The sequence below is a fragment of the Heterodontus francisci genome, chromosome 33 (assembly GCF_036365525.1).
Source record: "Heterodontus francisci isolate sHetFra1 chromosome 33, sHetFra1.hap1, whole genome shotgun sequence".
NCBI lineage: Eukaryota > Metazoa > Chordata > Chondrichthyes > Heterodontiformes > Heterodontidae > Heterodontus > Heterodontus francisci.
This window is the reverse complement of record NC_090403.1, coordinates 20,940,871-20,964,264: the sequence shown is the minus strand read 5'-3', so window position 1 is coordinate 20,964,264 and position 23,394 is coordinate 20,940,871. Positions and strand designations below refer to the sequence as shown.

The following is a 23,394-nucleotide window of genomic DNA, read 5'->3' as shown; positions in this document are numbered from 1 at the left end:
AGTGTGTATAGATTCTTTAAATAAATTATAAGGTTATTAGATATTGGTTTATCTTGGTGTTAAAGTTTTTTTTAAATAAACAGTTAATTTATTGATCTCTAAAGATACCCTGATTTGTTTCACCTCATTCGGGGGTTACTGGATTGTTCTATTCGGCTGCTGCTTTCTATAATTTGGAAAGCTTAAATATATATGTTATGCAACCTGTGGGGCAGCGGGACGGAATTGACGGTGCATTGCTCCCACCGCAAACAGATTCATATATTTTGATTGGGGACTTTATCTTGAACAGTCATGCCATAACATATTAATTGGGGGCTCGTTCGCTGTCGAATCATAATTTACTTAGGCGGCTCGCATCTGGGATCAGAATTGGACTAGTTTGGAGTGCTCATATTTGGAATCATATTAAATGCTCATTTCTGGGATAATATTTAAATTGGTGTCTTGCGTCTGGCATCATATTAATTGCTCCCGCATCTGAGAGCGTATCAATTGGAAACTTGATTGTTGGGATCTAAATCAGTCAGTTACAAAGAAATAAAAAGAACCAGGTCTCTTGTATAATAGTAATGGCATTAGCGGTTGCAGCGGAGTTTTTCGGAAAGCAGGATGTTTCCCTGAATGACTTGATAACTTTAACTAAGAATAAATTAAAAGAATTGACAACAAAATTGGGGTTAGAATTGAAATTAGGTGCCAAGAAAGCAGAGTTGATTTGACATAATAGCTGAACATTTGGAATTCTAAGAAGAGGAATATGAGGAACAAGAAAGTAGGTCAGAGAGTAATGCAGTGGTATTGGCTAGGATTCAGTTAGAAACAAAAAAACTTGGGGCTGAAAAAGAGTTAAGAAAACTTCAGAGAGAAAGTGAATGAGTAGAGAGGGAATTAAAAGAGATGCAACTCAGATAAAGGAGTAGTCTTAAATCCAGGGAAAATTTGGGTCAGGAAGAATCTGAATTTAGCTCAGGACCCAGCGAAAAGCTGGGTCTTTTCTCTGTCATTCCCATAAACTTGAGAAGGATAGAAAGTGGGAGAGTGAAAGGAAGGCAAGTAGCTGAGGACAAGGAAAAACAGCTGGGAATGTCCCAGGATCACCTCAGGTCAGAAAGGAAGGTGCTGAGGGTGGAAGTGAGGCTTGCCAGCCGAAGTGTAATCATTGCCACAAAATGGATGACTCTATGACTCTATTTCCGATCAGAGTGTTGGAAATTGCGAGGTAAACCCATAGGACTTGTTGGGGTACGCAAAGCTAGTGCAGAATAAAAGACTCTGACTGAGAATATAGCAGACCAGGCTATAGCTTTAACAACAGCTTTGAAACCAGATACTAAAACTAAAAGGAGTGTAGAGGTTAAGAATAAAATACCTGAGAGTTGTAATGAATTTTTGTCAAAGGGGCGAGTAACTCCGTATCCTGTAAGTGAGGCAGGAAAACCTATCATTATACTCGGGGATACAGGAGCAACCCAAACACACTTGCTGGGGAAAGATATAAGGTTTCCACCACAGAGCGTCTTGAACGCTAAAGTTTTAGTTAATGGAATTGGCAGGGAGTATATACCTTTGCACAAAGTACACCTGGAGAATGACTTAATATCTGGGATAGTAGTAACTGTTGGAGTTGTCCACAGTTTGCCAGTAGAGGGAATTGATCTACTCTTAGGAAATGATTTGGCTGGATCAAAAGTATCAATTTCTCCTATAATACAGAGGAACCAAGTGAAATTAAGAAAATGGAGCAATTACAGGAACAGGTTCCAGGAATATTTCCTGCGTGTGTCATCACCCAAGCAATGGTTAAACAGGATCCATTGTCGGAGGTAAAAAGGGCATCACAAAAAGATAGCTAAGTATCTGAAGCCTTATTTGGGGATTTAGATAATCCAAATGAGATGTTTAACAGATCGTCTATCGTTGCAGCACAGCAAGCTGATCCAGAGATATACTGAATGGCACAGATGTATGACAGTATCAGTAGGAGTGACCACCGCACAGTCCTTGTGGAGACGAAGTCTCACCTTCACGTTGAGGATACCCTCCATCGTGTTGTGTGGCATGACCACCATGCTAAATGGGATAGACTTTGAACAGATCTAGCAATGCAAAACTGGACATCCGTGAGGTGCTGTGGATTGTATTCAACCACAATCTGTAACCTCATGGCCCCGCATATCCCCCACTCTACCATTACCACCAAGCCAAGGGATCAACCCTGGTTCAATGAAGAGTGCAGGAGGGCATGCCATGTGCAGCACCAGGCATACCTCAAAATAAGATGTCAACCTGGTGAAGCTACAACACAGGACTACTTGCAGGCCAAACAGCGTAAGCACATGTGATAGACAGAGTTAAGCGATCCCACAACCAACGAATCAGATCTAAGCTCTGCAGTCCCGCCACGTCCAGTCGTGAATGGTGGTGGACAATTAACTAAAAGGAGGAGGTGGCTCCACAAATATCCCCATCCTCAATGATGGGGGAGCCTGGCACATCAGTGCAAAAGATAAGGCTGAAGCATTTGCAACAATCTTCAGCCAGAAGTGCCGAGTTGATGATTTATCTCGGCCTCCTCTTGAAGTCCCCAGCATCACAGATGCCAGACCTCAGCCAATTCGATTCACTCCACGTGATATCAAACAATGACTGAAGGCACTAGCTACTGCAAAGGCTACGGGCCCTGACAACATTCCGGCAATAGTACTGAAGACCTGTGTTCTAGAACTTGCTGCGCCCCAAGCAAAGCTGTTCTAGTACAGCTACAACACTGGCATCTACCCAGCAATGTTCAAAATTGCCCAGGTATGTCCTGTACACACTAAGCAGGACAAATCCAACCCAGCTGATTACTGCCCCATCAGTCTACTGTTGATATCAGTAAAGTGATGGAAGGTGCCATTGACAGTGCTATCAAGCGACAATTGTTTAGCCATTGTTTGCTCACTGACACTCAATTTGGATTTTGCCAGGGCCACTCAGCTCCTGACCTCATTACAGCCTTGGTTCAAACATGGACAAAAGAGTTGAACTCCAGAGGTGAGGTGAGAGTGACCACCCTTGACATCAAGGCAGCATTTGACCGAATATGGAGTCAAGGGGTCCTGGCAAAACTGGAGTCGATGGAAATCGGGGAAACCTCTCCGCTGGTTGGAGTCGTACCTAGCGCAAAGGAAGATGGTTGTGGTTGTTGGAGGTCAATCATCTCTAGAATTGAAACAGAAATGAATGCTTGCAGAAAAGAGCTGAAAATCTACCTGAGGAACTGCAGGGTTGTGAAGAACTGTGTGCCTGTAATTTGTTGCCTTTATGCTGGGTGGGCTGCCCAGTGAAACCATCTCGTATCAGATAGTTAAGGTATAATTCAAAATACATATATTGACTGTGATCTGTCTGCTGCTTCATGTTTAATTTATGTTGATTTTGCATGTTGAAGTAAAATTTATAAAGTGTAATCTTGTCCATTTGGTTTAGTTTCTTAAATTGGGCTCAGTCGGTAGATTCTATTCTTTTGCTTTGGTGGTGGTCTCCATGGGGATCATAAAAGCATGTATGCGATTTAAAGGCTCTTCTGTATCTAACATCACTCTTCCCAAAACTATGCAATAAAGAACTCCGAGGTGTAATGCACATTCAGAGCCTAGCATGAGTTGGGTATCACCAGACTTGGTCAGTCTCTTCACAGAGATGGAATGTTTCCATTTAGCAATTAATGGAACAATTCTACAAAAGCAAAATACTGCAGATGCTGGAAATCTGAAATAAAAAACAGAAAATAGTGGAAATACTAAACAGGTCTGGCAGCATGTGGAGACAGAAAAACAGTTAATGTTGCAGGTCTGTATCCTTTCATTATTAATAAAGAGATTAGTTTAATCCATTAAAAGTTCATGGTAAGCCATTATCTATAATAGTTCAAACATTTTGCACCTGAGTGTACCTGGTGCATCAACTTACTGCATTATAATTTCCTAAATCCACCTTGTACTGCAGAGTCTCCAATGTCCTGCTTCAGAAATTGATGTTTGGACAAGTACATGAAAATAAGGATGGAATGTATGACTTCAAATTTGAGGACTGAATTGAATATTAATTGTTCAATCACCCCCTTCTGCTGAAGACTACACTTGACCTTCATTCTGTGTATGCAAGGCAAGGAGATCAGTTAGTTACAGCTGAAGTTTGTTGGACGGCATGTATGACATGGTTTTTGGCCTGCTTTGGCCTACAATTTAAAAGTTGTAACTGATAATGTTTGACGCCTGAAAGTGGCTAATGCCTGGTTAAATGTTGGTGCTGCAATGTGCTTCTAATGATGGTTGCCTCCATAATAGCACTTAACAAAAGGTTAGGAAAAAAAAGCTGCGTTCTTTTTACTCGATCAAGTGGTTCTCTGTTTAAGCAATGTGGCAACTTCAGGAAAACCCGTTGGAACACCAAAAGCTTTGATGTGTGTTGTTTAAAAACTACTGATGTAGTTGCTGCACTGGGCTTATATGTTGATGTGGAGTGCTAAAATAAAATATTTATCAATTACATGTGGTTTTCTTTTCAGATGAGTTTTAAGACCCTCATTAAAACCCACCTCTGACCAAGCTTTTGGTCACCCCTCCTAATATTTTCTCCTTTTGACTTGATGCCCATTTTGTCTAATTATGCCTCTGTGAAACACCTTGGGATATTTTTCTATTAAAGGCATTACATAAATGAAGATTATTATTGAAGGTGTGGCACCTGAGTTGGTGTGGTACCTTTGCACCCTAACAAAATGTGCACTCAATGGTAGGAACATAACTTTCTCCTTTTTTTCCATCTCTTTTGGGTCTTTTGTAAGGGTGGAAAAAAGCACAGAAGAAGCACCTGTCTGAAGTTGTTCTAATTGGCACAGGTGGGCTGTTGGAGAATAATGTTGCTCGAGTGGGGGAACTGAAATAAAGCTGTGAGATCAAACAATTTGTAAAATCGGAGGCGGTGGGGGATGGGTGTTTAGTAAATGTATCTTGTGGATCTGTTTTTTGTTGTCATTATTGACCAATAAGAGTTGAACAAGATTTGTCATAAAGCTGACATAATGTGAGTTCCGAAGAAGGGTCACTGACCCGAAACGTTAACTCTGCTTCTCTTTCCACAGATGCTGCCAGACCTGCAGAGTGATTCCAGCATTTCTTGTTTTTGTTTCAGATTTCCAGCATCCGCAGTATTTTGCTTTTATATTAATGTGTGTAGGTCTGTGCATTGTAACTATAATGTGTGCATACTTCCTGTCATATGACTGTGCTTCTTAGCATAGCCTAATTTTATATAAATTTGTAACCATATTTATTCAATCTCAATGTGAATTTATTTCAGCCCAGTACAAATTACTTCTATCTGACTGGCTGATACTTGAAGCTTGCAAGTTGCTACCTCTCCAGTTCCCTTACTCCTTTTCAAAAGGTTTCTCAAAACCATCTTTTGATCCAAGCTTTTGGTCACCTCTCCTAGACTTCCTAAAAAGAATTGTCTGCTCCTTTTCTTCCAAGAGGTACCTCTGTGTTATATTTACATATAGATGCTGTATAAATGCAATTACTGGTTGCAGAAAAGGTACTGGTTTTTCCCAGTAAAAACACTGAATTGACTTTGATCACTTATATAGTTATTTGTTTACTTTTCTAAATTACATGAACAGATGAATTTAAGAAGCTTTTGTGAATTCAAGTTTCAAAAAGAAGCTAGCTGAGAAGGAGGTAGACAGGAAAACCAGCTGATAGAGACAGCTGGTCTGTGTTTGTTTATGAAGTTCTCAAACACAATCTCTGTTTATACAGGACTCTATATACAGTTACATTACCAAGGGAAATAATTATTTTTCTGGATTCTTTCACTGGAGATTTGCATCCATTTCTCACTGATCTGCCAACAGAAAACATAAACTTCACTTTATGAGCTAATCTTTGACATGAAAATGATATATGTAGCAGTGGTTGTATATATATGTAAAATATATTTATCAAAAAAGCCACATGCTTATTTACTTATTAGTGTCTGAAAACATAAATTGATTTACAGGAACCAAGCCGAAATTAGTATTCCTGGTGAGATCCCCTGTGAACGTTGCTCTCTATTCTCATCCATCTTCACTTCTTAACCCCAAGCAATGTTGCCAGATATCACATTCAACCCTGAACTTTGCCAAACTCCTAGTTTCTCCTCTAAAGTGCTAAACCCCAAAAGCTCTTCCCAGATATGCTCCTACTTTGCACTGTGCTGCCATTAAACACCAGAAACTGCCCGTGCTGCTAAACCTCAAGTCCCTTGACTGAGTGCTGTCTAATTAGAGCGCCCCCCCCCCCACCCGCGTCCCAGTGTGTTCAATCTTAAGAACCCAGAACCCAATGCTGCGAAACCTCAGAAACCCCTTTTAAATGCTAACAAAGCACAGGACCACCTTGTTGTGCTGCTAAATTTCAGGTCTTTGCTACTTTTATCTTCCTGCATGCAAGAAAACTGCAGATTACTGCTTCAACCATAGCTCAGGGGTAGCAGTCATCTGCGTCAATGTTACGGATTCAAGTCCAGGATTTGAGCACAAAAATCAAGGTTGCCACTCTAGTGCAGTACTGAGGGAGTGCTGCAGTGTAGGAGGTGCCGTCTTTCAGATGACATGTTAAACTGAGGCCCTGTCTGCCCTCAGGTGTATGTAAAAGATCCCATGGCATTATTTCAAAGAAGAGTAGGGGAGTTATCTCTGGTGTCCTGACCAATATTTATCCCTTAACATCACAAAAACATGTTATGCTGTCTTTATCACATTGCTATTTGTGAAAGCTTGCTGTGTGCAAATTGGCTGCTGTGTTTTCTACATTACACCAGTGACTACACTTCAAAAAGTACTCACTGGCTGTAAAGTGCTTTGTGATGCCCTGTGGTCATGAGAGGCACTGTATAAATGCAAGTCTTTTTTTCATGTCTTTACTACTGTCATCCTGAGGACCCAATCCTGTATTGCTTAAAAAAAGGATGCAAGCTCTCTCTCTTTAGGTTTCATGACCACATCACCATGATATTCAATGGCATTAGAATTCCTGAATCCCCTACCATCAATATTCTGGAGGTTGCCATTACCCAGAAACTCAACTGGATCACCCACAGAAAATACCGTAGCTGCTATACCAGGTCAGAGGCTGGGTATATGTGACGAGTAACTCATCACCTGTCTCCTCAGTCACTCCATAACCTACAAGTCGAGTATGATGTCATACTCTCCACTTGCTTGGATGGGTGCAGCTTCAACAACACTCATGAAATTCACTACTATTTAGGACAAAGCAATCCATTTGACCTGCAGCTCATCCACCACCTTAAGCATAGACTCCTCCACTGGTGCATCGTGGCTGCAGTGTTTACCATCCACATGATGTGCAGTAGCAACTCACCAAGGCTTCTTTGACGATACTTCCCAAACCTGCGAGCTACATCACCTAGAACAAGGGATGCTGGTGCAATGGAACACCATTACCTCCAAGTCCCCCTCCAAGTCGCATACTATCTTGACTTGGAGACATATTACTATTCCTTCTTCGCTGGATCAAAACTCTTGAACTCTCTAACACACTGTGATAGTACCTTCACATGGACTCTGGTTCAAGAAGATGGCTCACCACCACCTTCTCAGACAACAAGGGATGGGCAGTAAAAGCTGGCCTTGCTGGCAGTGTCCGTATCCTGCAAATGAATTTTTAAGAAACATTGTATTACATGCTATATTGCTTCTGTTGTAAAACAATATTTTGTTCAATTTACTATGAACACACCACTCCGAGATCTCGCTTGTGAATTTTGATAGTGTATGGTTTTATTCTGCTGTTTTAAGATGATCTGATGCACAGCTATTTGGGTCCAAACCGCTGCCCAAAGTTGCAGGTAGCATTTAACATAGTGACTTTTTAACATTTTAAAATAAGCTTTTAATGCTGTTAAGGTAAAACAACTGTGTAACAACATAATAACATGCCATTTGCTAAGTTATAATTACATTGTTCGATGTTCCTATTTCTTTACAGTAAATGTCACCACATCTATAAAGGGGTGAAGCAATTAACTTTAAATTATAGTGTTTGCTTAAAAAGAACTTCATTTGAGCGAGTTAAGGTAACATGTTTGCATTATGTGTGATATACATTGGACCTGCCAAGTTGAGAGGAAATGAATGACTTAAGAACATTGAACTATAAATGAGTTTGCTAAGCCCTATTGTGCAAAATAAACTGAACAGTTCATATTGTATTGCATGACTTGTTTTTTGGTTTTAAGAATAGATTTTGGCAGTTGCATGCTGCTTTCATAATGGTCAGGATTTTGCAGTAGTAACGACGAGGAAACCGTCAACGTTCACTGTCATTATTCCTCTGAAACTGACGGCAGCTTCTGGAGTCTTCACTTGCGCAGTTAAAAGTGGAAATGCAGAAGTTACTGTCGATGATTGTTCAGAGCCCTGAGCTTGAGCAGCTCTAGGCACTTGGTTGTCCAGGACACACACAATACAGTCCCATCTGCGCACTTTTTTGTTGTTTGCAGAGGTGACTTATTTTTGATTAAACCAGTCGCCCTGTTCCATGGTTCAAGTGAATTTTAAAAATCCCAAGGCATTATTGGCACAAGAGCATAGTGTTCTCCAAGTTTACAGTGGCCAGTATTTCTCCCACAATCAGTGCCACCAAAAAGCAAATGAAATAGGTATTCATCTCATTCAATGTGTGAAGTGCTTATAGTAAGGTGCTACATAAATTGGACGACTTTAAAATGGCTGGTATTTTGTACTTTAAATTCAAACAAAGATTCAGTGAAAAAAGGAAACTTCAATAGATTCATTATGTGCTTGGGAATCTCTCTTTTACAGAATTGGTTATTAAAATGGCTGTCTTCTCCTTTCAAATTTATTTATTCCTTACAGAGTGCTATCCTGCACTCTTATGAGTAGGTAATCTGCTTCCAAGCCATTGCCTATACCACTCAAAGCTGTCAACATGGATAGTGAGACTTAGTGATTCATTTATATAAGAGAGCAGCATATTGTTTGGGGATTTGGGATTACTTGCATTGACACTTGAATCATCCAGAGTGTGGACCAGCAGAAGGGATTACTGATTTATTTTGGCTATTTAATGAAGAAAATAGTAGAAAAAATTACTGTTATATGCTTATGTTAATTTTGGCGAGCCTGATTCAATATTGGTTTCCTTGCGATTTCTGGCATGCTGGTCTTTTCCTCCACTGTCAACAACAATACAAAAGTAATTCAACATGTCCGCATTTCTTGAATTTCATTGAGCATATCACTGTTATCAGCTGTCAAGAGGCTCACATTGACGCCGAGCACCCTCTTTCTCCTAATATAATTCTTGGGAAAAAAACTTGTGCTGATTTTGATATCCTTTGCAAGTTTCTTCTCACTCCCTTTTTGTAGCTCTTACTGCAGTCCAGAAACACAACCTACTCTGCCATTTCTAAGTCTAGATTATTTATGTCTTAGTCATTCTCAATTCCCCTATAACTTTCAGTTCTATGCCTCCAGGCCCATACAGCTTCTTGTTTGTTCTAAATCTTCCCTTCAGCAATTGTTCCTTATTCGATAGAACAGAAACTGCTGCTCCCGTGTCTAACTTAAAGCTAGTTTTATTTTCTCCTACCATGATCTCTCCTGTACAGCAATTTTCATTTGCTCCTTGTATTTCTCCTAAGAAAGGAGTCTTGAACATTGGCTCATCTTGTACCGTGTTTATTCTCTTGTTTAAATGATTTTTCGCTTTGCTGATCAGCATTTGCTTCTTGCAACACAGACTTGAAGTGTCCCTTTCTTTTACATAGGAAACATTTCGCCTTCCTGGCTGGGCAATTTTCCTGTCAGTGCCCCACTCGGCCACACCTACCGCAATTTAGTGCTGCTGCCTTTAGATGCCTTTCCCACCTTTCTGGCACCATTCCTTTCCATTTTTTTCACAAATTCCACTGAGTCTAATGCCTTCAAGATTTGACTATCCTTGTCCCCTTGAACCATGTGTTGGTTGAATTTTCTAATGTCAGCCTGTCTGCTCAACTGAATGGCTTTTTGTAAACTTAAGTCTTCCCTAGGCTGTAGCTGATCTGACAGCGCATCATTTGTAACTCCGACTACGATTCTATCTGTAACCAACTCCTCACGCAAGCTTCCATACTCAATCTTCTGCGATCTTGTATAGGTCATTCATAAACTAATCAGTGCTTTCCCCCTTTTCACATTTATTAAACTGTGCCCTTCAACGATAACATTTTTCCATTAATCGCGAGGGGAATTGAATACAAAAGTAGGGAGGTTATGCTTCAGCTATACAGGGCATTGGTGAGACCACATCTGGAGTACTGTGTACAGTACTGGTCTCCTTATTTAAGGAAGGCTGCAAATGCGTTGGAGGCAGTTCAGAGAAGGTTTACTAGACTAATACCTGGAATGGGCATGCTGTCTTAGGAGGAAAGATTGGACAGGCTAGGCTTGTATCCACTGGAATTTAGAAGAGGAAGAGGTGACTTGATTGAAGCATAAATTTCAGCAAATGGAATTTAATCCTGAGAAGTGAGAGGTGATGCATTTTGGGAGGACTAACAAGGCAAAGGAATATACAATGGATGGTAGGACCCTAGGAAGTACAGAGGATTAGAGGCACCTTGGTGTACTTGTCCATAGATCACTGAAGGCAGCAGCACAGGGAGATAAGATGGTTTGGAAGGCATATGGGATATTTGCCTTTATTAGCCGAGACATGGAATATAAGAGCAGGAAGGTTATGATGGAGCTGTATAAAACGCTAGTTAGGCCACAGCTGGAGAACTGTGTACAGTCCTGGGCACCACACTATAGGAAGGATGTGATTGCACTGGAGAGGGTGCAGAGGAGATTCGCCAGGATGTTGCCTGGGCTGGAGTATTTCAGCTATGAAGAGAGACTGAAAAGGCTAGGGTTGTTTTCCTTAGAGCAGAGAAGGCTGAGGTGGAGACCTGATTGAGATATACAAAATTGAGGGGCTTTGATAGGTTAGATAGTAAACTTTTTCCCTTAGCGGAGAGGTCAATAGCCAGGGGACATAGATTTAAGGTAAAGGGCAGGAGGTTTAGAGGGGATTTGAGGAAAAAATTTTCACGCAGAGGGTAGTTGGAATCTGGAACGCACTGCCTGAAGAGGTGGTAGAGGTAGGAACCCTCACAACACTTAAGCAGTATTTAGATGAGCACTTGAAACGCCATAGCATACAAGGCTGTATAACTCTGACTCTATCTCATCTTCACATTGAGGATACCCACCATAGTGTTGTGTGACACTACCACCGTGCCAAATGGGATAGATTTCAAACAGATCAAGCAATGCAAAACTGGCCATCCACGAGGCGCTGTGGACCATCAGCAGCAGCAGAATTGCTAGTCAACCACAATCTGTAACCTCATGGCCCGGCATATCTCCACTCTACCATTATCGTCAAGCCGGGGGACCAACCCTTGTTCAATGAAGGCTGCAGGAGGGCATGCCAGGAGCAGCACCAGGCATAGCTAAAAATGAGGTGCCATTCTGGTGAACCTACAACACAGGACTACTTGCATGCCAAACAGTGGAAGCAGCATGCAATAGACAGGGCCACGCAATCCCACAACCAGTGGATCAGATCTAAGCTCTGTAGTCCTGCCACATCCAGTCATGAATGGTGGTGGACAATTAAACAACTGACAGGAGGAGGAGGCTCCACAAATATCCCCATCCTCAACGATGGGGGGGCCCAGCACATCAATGCAAAAGACAAGGCTGAAGCATTTGCATGTTCTTCAGCCAGAAGTGCCGAGTTGATGATCCATCTCAACCTCCCCCTGAAGTCCCCAGCATCACAGATGCCAGTCTTCAGCAAGTCCGATTCACTTCATGTGATATAAAAAAAAACGGCTGAAGGCATTGGATACTGCAAAGGCTATGGGCCCTGACATTCCAGCGATAGTACTGAAGACTTATGCTCCAGAAGTAGCCGCGCCCTTAGCCAAGCTGCTCCAACACTGGCATCTACCCAGCAATGTGGAAAATTGCCCAGGTATGTCCTGTACACACACAGCAGGACAAATCCAACCCGACCAATTACCGCCCTATCCGTCTAATGCCAGTCATAGTCATACAGCACAGAAACAGGCCCTTCGGTCCATTGTGTCTGTGCCGGCCATCAAGCACCTAACTATTCTAATCCTATTTTCCAGCACATGGCCCGTAGCATAAGCCTTGTATGCTATGGCGTTTCAAGTGCTTATCTAAATACTTCCTAAATGTTGTGAGGATTCCTACCACCCCTTCAGGCAATGTGTTTTAGATTTCAACCACCCTCTGGGTGAAAAATATTTTCCTCAGATCCCCTCTAAACCTCAATCTATGCCCCCTGGTTATTGACCCCTCCACTAAGGGAAAAAGTTTCTTCCTATCTAACCTATCAAAGCCCCTCATACTTTTGTAAACCTCAATCCGGTCCCCACCTCAGATTTCTCTGCTCTAAGGAAAACAACCCTAGCTTTTCCAGTCTCTCTTCATAGCTGAAATGCTGCAGGCAACATCCTGGCGAATCTCCTCTGCACCCTCTCCAGTGCAGTCACATCCTTCCTATAGTGTGGTGCCCAGAACTGTACACAGTACTCCAGCTGTGGCCTAACTAGCATTTTGTACAGCTCCATCATAACCTCCCTGCTCTTCTATTCCGTGCCTCGGCTAATAAAGGCAAATATCCCATATGCCTTCCAAACCATCTTATCTCCGTGCTGCTGCCTTCAGTGATCTATGGACAAGTACACCAAGGTGCCTCTAATCCTCTGTACTTCCTAGGGTCCTACCATCCATTGTATGTATATTCCCTTGCCTTGTTAGTCCTCCCACAATGCATCACCTCACACTTCTCAGGATTAAATTCCATTTGCCACTGCTCCGCCCATTTTACCAGCCTATCTATATCATCCTATAATCTAAGGCTTTCCTCCTCACTATTTATGACAACACCAATTTTTGTGTCATCTGCGAACACACTGATCATACGTCTATTCATGTCTAAATCATTAATGTACATTACAAACAGCAAGGGTCCCAGCACCGATCCCTGCGCTACACCACTGGTCACAGGCTTCCACTTGCAAAAACAACGCTCGACCATCACCCTCTGTTTCCTGCCACTAAGCCAGTTTTGGATCCAAATTGCCCTGGATCCCATGGGCTCATACCTTCTTAACCAGTCTCCCAATGCGGGACCTTATCAAAAGCCTTACTGAAGTCTGTGTAGACTACATCAACTGCTTTATCCTCATCTACACATGTAGTCACCGCCTCGAAAAATTCGATCGAGTTTGTTTGACACGATCTCCCCCTGATAAAGCCATGCTGACTATTCCTGATTAATCCCTGCCTTTCCAAGTGGAGATTAATCCTGACCCTCAGAATTTTTTCCAATAGTTTCCTTACCACTGATGTTAGACTCACCAGCCTGTAATTACTTGGTTTATCCTTGCTACCTTTCTTGAATAATAGTACAGCATTCGCTGTCCTCCAGTCCTCTGGTACCCCTCCTGTGGCCAGAGAGGATTTGAAACTTTGTGTCCGAGCCCCTGCTATCTCCTCCCTTGCCTCACATAATAGGCTGGGATACATTTCATTTGGGCCTGGGGTTTATCCACTTTTAAGCCAGCTAAAACAGTTAATACTTCCTTCCTTTCAATGCTAATTTGTTCAAGTATATCACAATCCCCTTTCCTGATCGCTACACCTACATCCTCTTTCTCCATAGTGAACACAGATGAAAAGTAATCATTTAAATCCCCACCTATGTCCTCCGGTTCCACACACACATTACCACTTTGGCCCCCAGTGCGCCCTACTCTTTCCATGGTTATCCTCTTGCCCTTAATATACTTATAAAACGCCTTGGGATTTTCCTTTATCTTGCCTGTCAGTGTTTTTTCATGTCCTCTCTTTGCTCTCCTAATTTTTTTTTTAAGTACCCCCCTACACTTTCTGTACTCCTCTGGTGCCTCTGCTGTTTTCAGTGCTCAGTTTCTCTTCTATATTTGACTCTGCATCACCCCCCTACTGTACCTCCACTCTGTATCCCATCCCCCTGCCAAATTAGTTTAAGCCCCCCTCAACAGCACTAGCAAACCTCCCAGCGAGGATCTTGGTCCCATTCCAACTTGTACAGGTCCCACCTTGGCCAGAAACCGACCCAGTTATCTAGGAACCTAAAGCAGTGATGAAAGCAGCAGTTTCTTAGCAATACTTGCTCACTTTTGCTCAGTTTGGGTTCCGGCAGAGCCACTCAGCTCCTGACCTCATTACAGCCTTGGTCCAAACATGGACAAAAGAGTTGAACTCCAGAGGTGAGGTGACTACCCTTGACATCAAGGCAGCATTGGACCGAGTATGGCATCAAGGGGTCCTACCAAAACTGGAGTCAATGGGAATTGGGGGAAAACACTCGGTTGGTTGGTGCCATACCTAGCACAAAGGAAGATGAAATAAAAAAACAGTGCTGGAACTACTCAGCAGGTCTGGCAGCATCTGTGCAGAGAGAAGCAGAGTTAACATTTCAGGATAGTGACCTTTCATCAGAACAGGAAAGGAAGATGTTGGTCAATCATCTCAGTCCCAGGACATCACTGCAGGAGTTCCTCAGGGTCGTATCCTATGCCCAACCATCTTCAGCTGCTTCATCAACGATCTTCCCTTCATCATAATGTCAGAAGTGGGGATGTTCGCGAATGATTGATTGCACAATGTTCAGCACCATTCGCAACTCCTCAAATACTGAAGCAGCCCATGTCCATGTGCGGCAAGATCTGGACAATATCCAGGCTTGGGCTGATAAGTGGCAATTAACAATTGTGCCACATTAGTGCCAGGCTATAACCATCTCAAACAAGAGAGAATCTAATCATCTTTCCTGATGTTCAATGGCATTACTATCGCTGAGTCCCCCACAATCAACATCCTGGACGCCACCATTGAACAGAAACTAAACTTGACCATCCATACAAATGCTGTGGCTACAAGAGTAGGTCAGAGGTTGGGAATTCTGCGGCGAGTAACTCTCTCCACCTGTCTCCCCAATGCCTTTCCACTATCTGCAAGGCACAAGTCGGGAGTGTAATGGAATACTGTTTTTAGTTTTAGAGATACAGCACTGAAACAGGCCCTTCGGCCCACCGAGTCTGTGCCGACCATCAACCACCCATTTATACTAATGCTACACTAATTCCATATTCCTACCACATCCCCACCTGTCCCTATATTTCCCTACCACCTACCTACACTAGGGGCAATTGCTAATGGCCAATTTACCTATCAACCTGCAAGTCTTCGGCATGTGGGAGGAAACCCATGCAGACACAGGGAGAACTTGCAAACTCCACACAGGCAGTACCCAGAATTGAACCCGGGTCACTGGAGCTGTGAGGCTGCGGTGCTAACCACTGCGCCACTGTCCTGTTGCCTGGATGGGTGCAGCTCCAACAACACTCAAACAGCTCGACACCATCCAGGACAAAGCAGCCCACTTGATTGGCACCCTACCAACCACCTTCAACATTCACTGTCTCCACCACCGATGTACAGTGATAGCAGTGTGTACCATATACAAGATGCACTGCAGCAACTCACCAAGGCTCCTTCGACAGCACCTTCCAAACCCACGATCTCTACCACCTAGATGGACAAGGGCAGCAGATGTATGGGAACACCACCACCTGCAAGCCACACACCATCCTGATTTGGAACTATATCGCTGTTCCTTCATTGTCGCTGGATCAGAGTTCTGCAACTGCCTTCCTAACAGCACTGTGGGTGTACCTACACCCAAAGGACTGCAGCAGTTTAAGAGGGCAGCTCACCACCACCTTCTCGAGGGCAATTTGGGATGGGCAAAACTTGCTGGCCTAGCCAACAATGCCCACATCCCGCAAACAAATAAAACAAATTCCACTGGCCTGTCTATGTCCTCCTTGCAGTTCACTGTAATTCCAAATTTTGTGTCATCTGCAGACTTTTAAATTGTGCCTTGTCCGCTCAAGCCTAAGTTAGTACTGACCCCTGGGGAACACCATTTTATACTTTCCTCCAGTCCGAATAACACTGCTGTCTTGTTTCCTGTCACTCGGCCAACTTTGTGTCCATGCTGCCACTGTTCTTTTTATTCCATGTGCTTCAACTTTTCTGACAAGCCTATTATGTGGCATTTTATCAAACACCTTTTGGAATTAGAAATACACCATATCAACTGTTTTGCCCTCATCAACCCTCTCTGTTACCTCATCAAAAAACTCAAGTCAGTTAAACACAATTTGCCTTTAACAAATAGTGCTGATTTTGTCCTGGATTATCATTTCTAAAAGCTTTCCCTCCACCAAGGTTAAACTGGCTGGCTTGCAGCTTGAGTTTATCCTTAAACCCATTTATTTGAATAAGGGAGACTGGGAATCGCGTCTAATCTGTTAAAACTGCCGTTTCTGTGATTCCATGGCTGCTTTGTAAGACTGCTGTCTATGGAAGCCGTACCTGTTGCCACTACAAAAATGGTAATGGCTCTTACGCCCTTTTCAAATTGTCTAGCTGGTGGCTATATTGAACTTCTGAAATGCTGGAGTCAGTGAGGTTCACTTCAAGTCCTGCCTCCCGCATAGCAAATGTGGGTTCTGGACATCTCCCACGGTGCTGACGATGGGACAGTTGGCGAAGAGACCGTTTTAACTGCCTGCATGTGAAACCAATGCCCTTGAATCATTTGATAGTTAATGACTTAGGGTTATCCAAAACTCTGCTGTGCCCTAGCTTGCACTGAGTCCTGTTCACCCTTGTGTTTGCTGTCCTACATTGGCTTCCTGTTAAGCAATGCCTTGATTTTAAAATTCTCAATCTTGTTTTCAAATCTTGCTCCTCCCTATCTCTGTAATCTCCTCCAGCCCTAGAACCCTCTGATATTTATGCTCCTCCAGTTTTGGCCTCTTGAGCATCCTGGATTTTAATTGCTCTACCATTGGCAGCGTGCCTGCAGCTGCCAAAGCCCTGCTCTAGAATTCCCTCCCTAATCTACTTCTCTCTGTCTCTTTCCTTTTACGACACTTCTCAAAACCTACCTCTTTGACCAGGCTTTTCATCATCTGCCCAAGTAACTCCTTTTGTGGCTTGGTGTCATTTTTTTTGATAACGCTCCTGCAAATTGCCTTGTGAATTTTTTCCACAGTAAAGACACTGTGTAATTACAAGTTAACAGCCTAGGCCCCTGAGATCTTAGCTGTAGAATCATCAGTTGACGGCTTTTGCTTAGCTCACCTCTGAGAAGAGATTTTCTATTCACAGTTGCCTACCTTCTGCTCACTGCTGCTCTGGGATCCACCATGCTCTGCATCAGTATTACTGTTCCCTAAATGGTTGTATCTGACAGAATGGTTGAATCAGGTGTAGAAAGGGTCCTTTTGGAGGGACCAGGCTGCTCAGATACTCCATTCTCTAAACACCTTTCTCTATGCATGTAGCACTCTTAAGGGATGGAAAGGAGGTGCTGCTTTTCAGTAACAGTGGATTTTGTAGGGACGGGGTGGGGGTGTGGTGGGCAGAGTACAACATGGTGATGGAAGGTATGTGGAACTGTGCCCGATGCCATGGAATTTCACCAGTGACGGGGAAGGCCAAGGATGACCTTCCTGCCCAGAGGCCAATTGAGTTTCTTACGTGGCCAATTAAGGGTCTCTTCCTGCCCCCACTGGTATTTTACCTGTGGTGTGGCCTCCTGATCAGGCACTCTGTGGCCCATGGAGGGACCCCCAGCAACAAAAGTTATTCCTGCTGAAAGTTTCTCCCCGTCTCACTCCCACCGAGTGGCCCTGACGAGCCTACCCTACTTACCTTCATTCCGAGACCTGCTTCATGGCTGCTGCTCCAGACCTCCTGCAGTACCAGCAGTGGCCACTGGGTCCCTGGGACTGCTGAATCGCCGGCCCTCTGGCCAGCAGCTCTTGGGGCAGAATCTTATCTGTTAGAGGGGATGACATCCCTGACGACGAGCATTTAATTGCCTGCCCACCATTGAATTTGGCTGGGCGTCTGACAAATGGCCAAATCAGAGTTGCACCCCGCTTTCTGGTCTGCTGCTGAAATAAAATTCAACCCGATATTTCCCTGACCTTGGTTGAGCAGTGACTGTTACAACATTGTAAAACTTTACAGTGATTCTCACAGCGCTTTGGCCCTTGTCCACCCGGAGGTGGGTGGTAATTGAAGTGTCATTCACCTAGGTATGAAGAGAACTCCGTGAGGAGGCACTAACACTAGTTCCGTGACCAGGCAGAGAAGCAGCACAGCAGCTACTTTTCTGTTTTCAGGCTCACCAAACAGACAAGCAAGTGAATGAAGTAGCTTTGCGGACTAGCTAGTCTAGCAATCCCTACCTCACTCAATAAAGGGCTGCATGGCCCAATTAGTTGTAAACCTAGAGTTGTGCCTGGCACACTATCAGCTAGATCTATGAAATTTCCCACAAAATTCCTGGCTGCTGCAGGAGTGAGGTCTTCGCATTGACCAGCGTCCCACCTTACTTCGTCTCTCAGAACCCTCCGTTCCAGGCTCACCCAGCTATTGGCCTTTGGGGCCCTTCATATATGTGAGCCCGTGAATAGAAACTAAGATAATGTGAGGTGCGGGAGCCATTGCTTTGGGGCTGAATTTGACATTCACAGCATTAACCATTTTATATAATTTGAAGTGCGAGGTTGGTTTAGTGAGGCACATTTTATTCAACGAGAACATTGTATGTGATGTCGCTAGCAGAGCCGTAACATTTTAGCATGCACCGAGAGTGACATCATTGGGTGGCCCGGTGCATGCTTGGTTATGTTATTGGGTGGCCCGTTGCATGCATAGAAGAATGACATCATGGGTCAACTAGAAACCAAAAGTACCTACACCGTGTCTAATCACCTTATCAAAATAAACACTGGGAGAGAGCTGCAGCAACTGATGGGACATTTTGTGTATGTGGCATAGATTATCAGTTTTATTGGGTAGAAAGAGGGGTTGGAGGTTGTCACCATTTTCCTGAGCCTGGGGAGGGGAGGGAGAGAGCCTGATCCAGCTCCACATTGTCATGCTTGGAAGGAGCTGTGATGAAATAAACAATAAACTGGACAAATTCTGAAATAAAACTTCAACTGTTAAACTGAGCCATAATAAAATGGGCACATTTGTATGACAGACAAAATGGAGTCAAGGTCAAGTGACCCCTCCTGTACTGTCAATCAACAAGCCTGTCTGCAAAGACGAAACTCATTAACTGCATCTGAATTAACGCTGGGCAAAACCCATTGAAATTGAAAGGAGCCCATTACATATTGATGACTCCTATCTACAGGAATGGGACTAACAAAGGTTCTGTAAGACAGATCGACACCACAGCCCAAACCAAGATGAATAGGTGTGAAGTAGCACCATTGTAATAGAATGGACCCCATCCAGACATCATCGGCTCGCAATGGTTTCCATATCCTGGACTTTTGTGTGGTTACACCAGCGGAGAGGGCCCTGTGTCACCTGACAGAGACTCAAACGTGATGGATTTCTACCGTAAAAGGTAGCCCTCTGGAGAGACTGACCAGCAAAGTCCACAGAAAGCCAGTCCCAGCCAAAGGCTATGAGATGCGTCTAGTGAAGGAATAAACCCTGGTGTCGATACTGTACTTCAACTTGCTGCAGCAGAGAACTTAAAAGGTGACTGGATTGAAGTTTTAGCCACCAGAAATGTATAGCTCCTCAGCAAGGTTACAATTGCAAATATTTGGGTTTGCACCTTTAAAACAACTATGCTCCCTAGAAGATTCAACAGGTTTCTGTGCACCACGAACTATTGCATCACTTGCATCTTGCCCTTTCCCTTCTATCTATCTTTGTGTGCATGTGTGTGAATGCGTGAGTGGGTAAAGGTTGTGAACAGTTCAGATTTTGTTGTTTAAATAAATATTTAACTTTTTTTAAGCCTACTCGAAAACCTGTCATTTAACTCTTTATTTGACCCATAAAACACTCAGACTAACGCACCATTTTTAACGCAACACTATCTGCGGTCATGTGGGAGGTGAAAAGTGGAAGCCACCCACACCACTTACCACCTGTCTGTAATAGCATCTAGTTCATGTTCTCCCTTTCCTCCCCCTCCCCCCCCCGCCCTTTCCAGTCTCCACTGCATTTAGTGCCACGCTCTGTTGTCTTCCCCACACCCCTACCCCCTCTGTGCTTTGTCTGTTCCGGGCTCCAGCTTTCTCTGCTCCCCACCTTAGTTAATTGCTTTGGCTGTGTTTCAGGTTCGGCTTTTAGACCATGCTTCTGTTAAATGGCAATGAGGAGGGTCCAGCGCAATGTACATTCATAGCAAGATGCAGGGTTCACGCATGCGTGACAGCAAAAACCTTGCCAGCTAGAAGTTCTCATTCCATTTCAATATTTACTCCTGACTTTCCCAGTCTCATACAGTATGGCGGATCTTGTAAACAGCAAGTAGTGGCTAGTCCTATTCCCACTGCTCTGTTCCTCCCAACCCCCATCTTCCCAGGGGAGTGTACTCTGCACTGCTCTTTACTCGTGTTAAGTTTCCAGCTTGAAAGAAGATGATGCTAAACATGACAACTGTGATCAAAAACTCAGACTAAACAGTATATAAGGAGAGATGAGTTATTTTTTTAAATTGTGGAAGCTGTTTCTTGATCTTGAAATAGGAGAGGTAAGCAGTCTGAAATTTAACTGAGTTTACAATAGAGTAATACTGGTGCAGTTAGTATTTCTAGAAGAAAGACATGTCTGTCTATACACACAAAGTGCTTCTGTGTTTGAATCCTCATGTCAATTACTAGTTTGTCAATGGGCAATGCTGTTGGCTTGGATGAGGAGAAATTCTGGAAGTTAGTGAGGGGCCATATTGCAATGTTACGCTAAACTCCATTTTTAAGTGAAATTCCAGCATATTGCCTTTTAGAAGATAAATTTTGGTTTTGGGGACTAATTGATACTTATTTCCTTATCTTTCTCCCTGCAGGATAAAACAGATGACACAGACTTGGACTGAGCGATTGGGACCGTACTGTAATTTCATTGAAGTTAAGACTGTAAAAGAAGCTAGTCTTAACAGCCAGCAGCAGGTGTCACCTGCTGATCATTCATAAAAGTTGATGGCGTATTTGTGCTTCGCTTTGGTTCCCAATAGACTTGCCACAGTAAGAACATGTTCCAGCAATATTTACTGTCTAAAATTGTTTCTGTAGTTAGTTTTGTCAAATAGTTTTGCAGTGGAATTATACCAGTTATAACTGAGAAAGCATTTTGACTTTTTAAAAACATTTTGTTCAGTGAAAGGTATCGGTGTTGAAGGATTGATTTATGTCTAGATTCTGCATGTTTTGTTTCGGGCTACCAGATAAAAAAAATCACCTATAATCTTGTGCAGTTGCTCGTTCCCCATATTCCTCTTTTTCAAGTAACTACTTAAATCCTTTTTAAAGAATTTGTGGATTCTGCTTCGATAATTTATGGCAGGGAAGCTCCCTATTCTAACCAACTAATGTGTAAAGAAATGTTTATATCTTCCTCTTCCTATTCTTGTGCCCTCTTATCAACTGTCTTGTAAATGTATGGAAACAAATGGTGAGTATTGTAGTTTTGTTTCCCTTTCCCCAAAGGTGGGAAGTTAGTCTAAGGAGTTGGGAAATTAAAACTTGAACATTTTTTTTTGATAAGGGTTGGCTTCCCTATATTTAAGTGACACCAGCAGAAGGGAAGTGAGTAGATTGTATGTCATGTCTTTTTTTATTTTTTAGTGGTGTATGGTTTATTAGTCCTGGCAAGATTTATTATCTAATAGATAGAGGAATGGCAGGGCTGCTCCGACCTTTAGAGTGCTATGTGGGAACTCCAGCACACTTCCCCTGTCCTAGATAACCATATGTGCAGGAAGTGTCGTCAGTCGCAGCAACTTGAGCTCGGGTTTTGGAGCTTGAGCTGCAGCTGGCGTCGCTGCAGTGCATCTGTGAAGTTGAGAGCTTTGTGAATAGCACATTTATAGATGTGATCATCCTGCAGCAGACAGTCGAGAAGAAACAAGCAGGTAGTGCAGGAGTCCTCTGAGTGCGTCTCACTGTCCAACCAGTATTCAGTTCTAAGTGCTGATGAAAGTGATGGTTCATCTGGGGAGTGCAACCAGAGCCAAGTCCATGGCACAACAGTTGGCTCAGTGGCTCAGGGGGGCACAAAGATGATTGTAAGCGCATTAGTGATAAGAAATTCAATAGTTAGTGGAATAGACAGGCACTTCTGTGGTCGCAGACGTGAATCCAGGATGGTGTGTTGCCTCTCTGGTACCAGGGTCAAGGATGTCACTGAAAGGCTACAGAGCACCCTGGAGGGGGGTTTGGGGGGTGGGGGGGAAAGGTGAACAGCCAGCAGTGGTGGTCCACATTTGTACCAATGACATAGGCAGAATGAGGTAAGTGGGCCTGCAGTCAGAATTTAGGGAGCTAGATAAGAAATTAGCAAGCAGGATCTCAAAAGTAGCAATCTCCGGAGTACTCCCAGTACGACATGCAAGTATCATCGTCGGCTGTCCCTCGATTCGAAGATGACGTTTACTCAGAGTTACGAATTTCTGCCATGACTCCTCGTGTGATTAACAGGCTGATTCTTGACCTGCAGATCTTTGGGGACATGGGGCAGGACGACCCACGAGGTAGCGGGATCTGGAGTGCAGGATTTGGTTCCTTTTCTTTGCTTCTCAGCTGCCACTCTGCCTCATCAGTAAGGCGTTTGGGTTCAAAGCATGATGCAGCTTGAGGGACAAGTTGTCGCCATTTGGCATGATTGGTAGCAAGCTTCTCCAAGTCATCAATGTCAGTGCTGCAAAGAGAGCTTCAGAGTGTCTTTGAAGCATTTTCTTTGTCTTCCTCTGGAACACTGGCCATTTGAGAGTTGAGCAAACAGGACCTGGCAGGGGAGATAGGTTTCAGCCATCAGGACACAGCGTCCAGCCCATTGAAGTTGATTTTGCAGGGGTTTTTCCTGAATGCTGGTGGAGCTGGCTTCAAGAAGGGTACAAGCGTTTGTTCAACAGTCCTCCCATTGAGTCCAGTGGATCTGGCGGAGGCATTGCTGATGGAATTTCTCTCGCGCTCTTATGTGTTGCTGATGCACAGTCCAGGTCTCACTACAGTACAGGAGTGTGGTGACAACAACTGCTCTGTACACAAGGACTTTTGTTGACTTGCAGAGGTCTTTGTTGTCAAACCCTCGCTGCCGTGATTTGCAGAATGCTGAGCTGGTGCAACTGATCTGGTGGTGGCGTTTTGAGA

At 43.5% G+C, this 23,394-nt stretch overlaps 1 protein-coding gene across 10 annotated transcripts in view; it reads left to right on the top strand.

Moving 5' to 3' along the window:
• Window positions 1-23,394, top strand: part of tanc2a (tetratricopeptide repeat, ankyrin repeat and coiled-coil containing 2a) — a 1,142,739-nt gene that overhangs the window by 117,023 nt on the left and 1,002,322 nt on the right. For 9 of the 10 annotated variants that reach the window (XR_010969054.1, XM_068013151.1, XM_068013159.1 and 6 more), the window contains exon 2: window positions 21,093-21,270. The exons of the other annotated variant lie outside the window; for it this stretch is intronic. The gene's annotated coding sequence lies outside the window, so the exon portion shown is untranslated. The remainder of the gene's footprint in view (window positions 1-21,092; window positions 21,271-23,394) is intronic. 10 annotated transcript variants of the gene reach the window in all.